Genomic DNA, 8316 nt, shown 5'->3' on the forward strand with positions numbered 1-8316 from the left:
ACTACCAGAATCAAAAGTAGAAACAATTCAATATAGAACGATCATGTTTTGGTAACTCTATCAATTTCCTAAACAATAAAATAATGTAATATTACACAAGGCAATCACTAAATATGTCACTAATTTCTACATTGATATTATTTTCAACAGATGGAGATTGGTATAGTCAACTCAATCCATGATGTAAAATTAGAAAATATGGCATGGATAAGTATGGTAGCAGTAAATGATTACACTGCCCAGCGGGAATATGATGCTATATTTGACTGCCAAATCCTACACAAGGGTACAACAATCAAATTATTACCACCACAAAATGTATTACAGATGGTGAGTGTGGCTCATGACTGTAAAGGTGGCAACTGCAACCTTAGACTTGTAAATAAAAAATTCAAGGTTGAAAGGAGTGTAATCAGGCGAATAAAAAGTGCCTTTAAATGCAATCTAAACCATAATGTATTTTTACTAAACAGATTTAGATTCACACATCACAAAAGAACATTTGGCATTGACTGATACATGGAAAAGAACAGAAAAGACAGAGAGAGATATACAGAGACAAATGACAGACAGATAGATAGACAATCTCACGACCAGGCAGAGCTCAACGGATAGAAAGAAACAGAGATGTAGACAGGGACAAAGAGAGAGTCAGTGAGAGTCAGGAAAAGATACAGAAAAAGACAATATAAAGCGGACATACAAAGATGGACAGAGACAGAGTATTGACCGTTCAATTTTATACTTTTTGTATTTCAGCATCTGTAGTGTAACTAGAGTTTATGAACAGCAAGTGAGGGTATTTAGTTGTTGATTTAAGGCCTCTCTGAGAAAATCATTATATTTGGCAGAAAATAATTACAGACAGAGCTGCAGGTCTTACTTTACTACAAACAAAGAAAACAAAGAATTGCACATGAAAACTTTATTGTTACTCCTATATAGTAAAATCTTTTGCCGGTGCACGATTGTAATCTCGTTTCTTATTTTGCCCCGTTCTCGGGCTATAGGTCGAAGAACGGCGTGATTCTGGGGCTCCAGATTCTCTACGATTTCAGGAATATGGTGGTATACAAATTGTGTGATAAAAATCCCGAAATTTGACTAAAAATGCGATTCTTTAAACTCCCGTTTCAGTCTCGCGAGAGAGATGAAATTCTATTTATTCCGTCAGTCGTCGGCACCCCCGTTGGAGGTTCCGATCGTAAATGGCTAATTAAAGCGATTTTTGCAAAAGATAATTGTAGTCGGTAACCCCTAATTTGTATGTCATTAAATTTAGAATATTTTCTTCGATTCTCGATTTTCGGCAGAAATTGCACTTTTCTGTAATTTTACTCGGTCGGTCGAGCGCGTGAGTGACGCTCTTCCATTTACTGCCTAACACCATTTTCGAACGCCATTGATACGTGACCCCCTTCGCTTACCCTATGCAGTTCTGTGCTTTTACGGTGCAGAAGGACAACAAATAAATGGCTTAGAAGTGGCACATCTTGATTGATTTAACCTCAAAGGTATATTGCAAATTTGTATGTTTATCAATATTTCGCAGTTTGAATGAAGAATTACCTGCGCCTAACGACGAAAAGTAGAAAACTCGACATGTTACGAGTGTATCGGTGTGCCCCCCCCCCCCTGGCGTGGTATAACCATAGGAGTCATCGAACTCACAACAGAGGTTACGCGCGGAAATGTTATAATTTGCAGAAGAACAAGCGGGAAGGACGTATCAGTTCGCGCCAAACATCACAAGTTTACTGACCCGGTGACCTGCTGAGGTCAGGTGTTCAGCGCTAGCGGGGCAGCGGAGCGAGCTACGGCCGCGGTGCCGGTGGGCGGGGATACATACGCAGTTCTGCCGTCGCGTGTCGGCTTTCATACGACTACTGAAGTTTTAAATTCTGACACAAAATGTATTATTATGCAATGACGATTATATCTTTGCATTTTTCATAAATATTTTCTAACTCTTGCTGACTGGTCATGTACAGTACGCGTTCAACACCGTGTACCGTACCGTATACGTGAACTGATATCGATCACAGGTGCAGGTATGGTGCGTAGAGCTTCACGGTTGCTTGGATAGTCGATCGAAAGTGTGAGGCCGAAGGCCGAACCTCGGTACTGCTAATCTGGAAGCAAGTTTGATAGATTGTATATCAAAACTACAACAAACGATATCGGTCGACCATTCTCAGGACTCATTTCATTAAAGTTGTCTATCAATGAATATCGGGACGACGGGACCATGACCACAGGTACGCATGGTGTCTGACACGGCGTGAAAACACAATAATTCAGATAAATTCACGTTAATGAGTTGCCTGAATTATAGAATAATACACGTGAATTCACGTGAATTCACATGACTATAGGCGTGCTGAATCCAAGAACTGTATTCTTGACTGTATTCATCTGTATATGCACTATTCAGCTAAATAGCAATAATCAATGCTAATACAGTACGTATTATAGGGTTTTTATGCAGTGTGCAGCATTGCTTCAAGTTGGATAGTCGATCGAAAGTGTGAGGCCGGGGTGTGAGGCCGAAGGCCGAACCTCGGTACTGCTTTACACCAGTCAGTCCGGTCCCGAGGCTCGGCCTCAAACTTCGATCGGGGACTATTTCATTCAGCAGGGTTCTGCGAAGTATCTTGTAACGTATTGCAATAAAATATAAATCATTAAAAAAAAAAGCGCAGTGGTCGTCGTGCCGCGCTTGCCCGTGAGGGGGTCCCCCCTTGTTGTAAACATATCCCAGAATGCCTCACTAATCTCTGCAAAATAATGGCGGCTATGGAGTATGAGACTTTGCGAAAGCGGGATGCTTGGAAAAAGCGAGACGCAACAAAAATATATTTGCGTGCCGCTCACAATGATTGGCAAACTGAAAAGCTGTGCCATTATGCCAAATCTTCGCATACAGATTTTGCAGCTCATTTACTGCAGATCCACCGTCGAAATTGTAGTGAATGCTATCCTGTTCCTGATGAATCTAGGCTCGCGGCGGCTAATAATATTGCTGCTGCCAATTCTGTTATGCCGTCGTCTCCTATCACACTTTCAAGGTGAGTCCGAAAACTTCTTAGCATGGCATTACTGTTTGTATGTAAAGTGAATGTTGCTGCCACCAAAATGGTTATCGAATCATTGAATTCATGTGGCCGGGTCACACTGTCTGTACACACGGAACGGCAACTTACACTCAGTCACAGCATGGTCACAGCGCCCAGATTCCGTACGACACCAGATGCCGTACAAATGTAAATGTCGTCCCTTCCACAGCATTTCATCATCCAACTGAATCATCGTCAAACATCTGTGTCTCTAAAGTAGTGTAACCGCTAGCAAGTGGTAGTTACGGGATTTCTTCAACTTATTTAGGAATGATCATTGACGCGGCCGTATGTTTGTGTAAATAAACACGGAACACTGTGTCGATCAGAGGACACCGCGCCTTGACAATGTTCATGGTCGATCATTCAGTTCAAATTAGTTTTACAGTTCGTCTGTTTTTCCTATAATCAAAACCTAATTGGAAGTAATGATCATACTGCTGCCTCACTTTCTCGTTGTTCATTTACGTAAAATGATAAAATGACTGAGAACGACTACCCGTCTTTGTTCAACAATGGACGTTTCACGCCCAGGTTCAACAACGCCTTGCCCTACACACGCGATTGTGCAGAACCTTTGCCAAAGCTTGGCCGTACTCTAAGCTTGTGCGAAGGTACTCATCTGTAGGTTTGGCCAAGCTTATCGGTAGATAATGTTACTCCAAGCTTATCTCTGAATCTTGTGCCAAGGTTGTGGAGCAAAGCTTAGGGAAAGGTTATGGTCAAATCTTTAAGAAAGCTTACCTATCACTAAGCTTCACTAAAGCTTTGTTTCAAAGCTTTGATAAACCTTGCGGTATGATGTGAACTATTACCGTTTGCCTAGGCAAGCTTTGTTGCGGGCCACACAACGTGCTAGTTTTTGTTAGTATGTGTGTTATGATTTTTCTTTTCACAATTTCACATTTTGTGGTCCTTTTTAATGTTATAAATATTAACGTAATATATTTGAACATCAAACTTTTTCAAAATTTACTTTTAGTTTCTTGTAAATATAAATTTAGGGTCAAATATTCCTGGTATGGCAGGGTCAATATAGGGTCACCATATGTTTTTTTAGTTTGTAAATTGTACTAGATTGGTTGCCATACTAGTGATTTTGCCCCTACCAATCGCAGGGATTACCCTGGCTCAAGAACGGCATGAGATAAAATCGCACATGAAAAAAAACAGTGGGAGAATTTCAAAGTCTGTGGGAACCGGACTTAACTTTCCCTGATTTTCTGCATATTGGTTAATTTGCATAACAATACACTCAGTGAGACAGTTTTCGGACGACCTCAGTTTTCAGACATTTAATGACATGCTGTTCGTTATACGCCCTTCGCTCCGTTTTGATAGCGTTTTACAAGTCATGCTACAGCATATTAATATTAAGTCAGGTGACGCTGCCGTCCCGTTTTGGATTTTATTTTGGGTTTTTGGGGGGGTTTATATTTCGGGCGCTACAAACTTGGTGAAGTTAGCCACACCGTGAATACTAGGTGTAGAATGCAACACACAGGGACAGCCCGTGTCCGATATCTAGAAGCGCTATACACGTTGAAATATAATTGCGTCGTCCATGGATTAAACGTAACTAATTATCACGAAATATTTCCACATAGTTTTCTAAACACATCGAAATTGAAAATCGGGGTTCGAAGTTTCAAAATATCAATATTTAGCCCCTTATCACATTCAAAATACGACGTCCGATTGCTGCGATAGCAGTCCGATTACACGCGCTCAACATGGGGCAAAAATTTGGCAACTTTGACCCCCCTAAATGCCACTTCTGTCGGTGTTAACAGTTTGAGGATAAACACAATAAAGTTTCGAAGGGTATGGTAATAAGATGTCGTTGTGCTCGTCATTTATGAAACGGCTTTGGGCGAAATTCACTACCCTGTCCGAAAACTGTCATTCTGAGTGTGGTTGTAATCGGAGGCGGTCGAATCCATACTTTCCAGTGCGGGAGTAACGGAAGTACAGTAGTCCAGAATAGTGCATTTTCGTTTTTTCTTCGCACTACCACTCGTACTGGACACGAATATTCCTTCGAAAGCGCCATTTTGAGCTACGACAACACACTGTACATCAGCAATGAACACTTGCTGTATCGACTCCAATGATTTGTCAATGAACGCAAAACTTCCTGTTGGCAACCAATCACAAACGCTGTTGAAACGGGTAACTCTGCAACAGCTTTTCTCTCGCGTAATTATAGCGCTCTCTACGGCGACACAATGAGTGGTTCTGTACTGAAAACCAGCCAAATGTTACCGATGAATTTAGATCGCGTAAAGGTATCACGTACGCGCCATTTGAATTATCGGCGCGACTTTTTTGCCCAATTGATTTTTCTGAATGCGATTTTTCTGATTTTTGAGCGTAAATATCGCGTTATCGCGCCCCAAAGTGATCCCTGCAATCGTGCTAATGTATGGTAAACAAATGTCGACAGCAATCTAATTATGACTCAAAGTAGCCCAACGAGTATGGCGAGAGTGTTTGGCTTTGGCTATGTCGGAGCACAGACAGAGTCCACTGTCTATCATGGTCGGAGGAGGCGGCGTAGTCAAAGCCGGACACTCTCGCCATACTGGTCGTAGAGCTAGACCCGAAATAGCCCTGTGTTCCCGTGGTTGCACATGCACAAAACCCGGAGGTACAACGTACGTAAGTAGCCAGTGTTGTGCTGAATATACAGTGGAATTTGATTGAGTGTCCGGTTTGCCTTGCAGAGCTCGACGAGTCTACATGTTGCTTATCATTAGAAAAGTAAACATTTGCAACAAATTGAGTCTTCGTCTTTGGTTGGTGTTAGATTACAGCGCGCGGCAAACGTTTCCCATACACTGTCTCGTCACGATCACTGCAGTCGTTTCAGCATGTCACTGACAACAAGCATAACACTGCACTACATGCACATCACCAGTTTTCTTTTAGGTGTTTACTTTTAAATCGGGAACTTTATGAAGAAACAAGTAAATTCTTAAAAAAAAACCTTTCTTCTCCTCTCGATGTCAGCAATCACGACAACAGTTCCTTCAGCATGCAGTCTGTAGCATTGCGAGTGCAGTCTACTCTATCAACAAGTTTGACACGATACAACACTGAATATTGTCAACCAGAAAATGCTAAACACTCCTAAATGAAACTTTAATCCCGCTTCTCTTTTGTCTCAGCTAAATGAAACTTTCTCAATTGACACTTCTCTCTGAATTGACACTTCTCTGAGCTACAAAATAGACTTGAAGAAAAGTGTTGATTTTGCACAGGCAAGTGCAATTCAATCAACACGGTACATTTTGTGCCATTGAATAACACACCAAGTGTTTCTGAAATAATTCACCGTATTTTGGCACTTAATTCCCGGACGGCATCATACACGGCAACGGGTTAGCATGGAGGGGACGATGATATCTCTCTGCCTTCAAAATATTCTTTACCTTGCTGAAAAAATACAATGTTTCACTGTAATAAAACGCCGAGAGTCAGTCCGGTTGATGTTGAGGACTTTCCTCGAGATATAGATCCGACACTCGAAAATATGCCAGTGAGTTTTGTCTGAGTTATATTTCCTAAAATCAAAGTACACAAAGCTGTAGCTGAAAAAAACTTTGATGATGTGCTATAGCTATAGTGCGGTGTCAAGCTTGTTGTGCATGAGTGGCATGCTGAAACGACTGTCATTATTGTAGACGAGACAGTGTCTGGGAAACGTTCGCCGCGTGCGCTGTAATCTAACACCAAATACTCAATTTGTTGCAAATGTTTACTTTTCTAATGATAAGCAACATGTAGACTTGTCGAGCTCTGCAAGGCAAAACGGACACTCGATCAAATTCCACTGTATTATGAAACGAACACAATGGTGAATAAGTTGACAAAATGACTAATTTTATTTTTTAAATGACATTGCGGGTTACAAAGTATGATATGTACATCTTTATACTGCTCATGCCACAGGCATTCTAGTCAATGCAAGTATGCCTATTGCTGCGAAAACGAGCCCTGCCACTCCTTGACGTGTTCTGTTACCACTCCAATGACCAAGCTACCCGAGTGGCAGAGGCTACGGATTCGCAGCAAGTATGCCTACTGATTACTTACATGTACGTGTACGTTAATCAGTAGATGAACTTGCATTGACTCGAACGCCTGTGGCTCATGCGATGGTTTGTTTATCAGCTTGGGGGATAGACACAACAAGGATACTGCAATGAATGAGCAGCAAGAAAGAAGGCATCACATCATGACCTTAAATCATGGTGATTGCATTTGTATGTCATAAACGTTTATAGTGCACCTTGATGTAATGCGTTTTTGGAAATATTTAAGTTGTATGTTGATATATGCTAAATACTTGACACATCATTATGTTCGGTTGGATTTGAACACGAAAAATGTCTTCATCCAACAAAAATTTACTTGAAAACTTGCTAAAAATTACGGATAGTGAAGTTTTAATTACCAAAATTAATTCATTTCAAATAATCAATTTTCAGTGTTTACAATGATAGTTTGTGCCCAGCTGCAGTCAAGATGACAACATAGATGACAAAGATGTTTATAATGATGAGGATTACACTAGTGCTTTGAGACATTAATGTATAGGACTGATACATAGGAAAACAAGATTTTGAACGTTGGTAAGTTTTGTTTACAATAATATAAATTATAATAATAATAATACCGGTAATGTGTATTTTATGGCTTGTATTTAAATATGGGATTTAGAGCACATATGTGGCAATAAAAATGTAATACAAAAATAAGATTACATTTTAAAATAAGATTAAATATTTAAATATTAAATACCAAAATAAGATTATTTATTATATATACAAGATGCTTCGCAGAACCCTGCTGAATGAAATAGTCCCCGATTATATTGTGTATGGGCTTTATGCGCTACAAAAATGATTGAGAAGTGGATATATTAGAGCACACCCCCACCCCACCCAAAGGCACTTCTATTGAAGTATTCACATCAGATTCTGCAGTTTTGACACATAATTTAAGAAAAATGTTCACATTTTCCTGTTTTTGTCGGCTTAATCTTTGACTCACATTGACACATTGTGAGCGGTTGCCTCAACAACAAAGTTGCATATTCACAAAAAAATCACATTGGGAAAAATGTTTTACAGAATTTGATTGGAGACAATGACATGATAAGCTTTTTTTTCAGTTATTTCGTTTTTGATATACA

General features: G+C 40.1%; 1 long non-coding RNA gene across 1 annotated transcript; it reads right to left on the reverse strand.

Moving 5' to 3' along the window:
- Positions 1-6980: 6980 nt before the first annotated feature.
- On the reverse strand, positions 6981-7230 carry LOC139129007 (uncharacterized). Its single transcript, XR_011551485.1, has 2 exons — positions 7200-7230; positions 6981-7094 (listed from the first exon to the last, which is right to left on the reverse strand). It is a non-coding gene; the product is annotated as an uncharacterized lncRNA (long non-coding RNA).
- Between the last annotated feature and the right edge of the window lie 1086 nt (positions 7231-8316).

The sequence above is a fragment of the Ptychodera flava genome, unplaced genomic scaffold (assembly GCF_041260155.1).
Source record: "Ptychodera flava strain L36383 unplaced genomic scaffold, AS_Pfla_20210202 Scaffold_84__1_contigs__length_488627_pilon, whole genome shotgun sequence".
NCBI lineage: Eukaryota > Metazoa > Hemichordata > Enteropneusta > Ptychoderidae > Ptychodera > Ptychodera flava.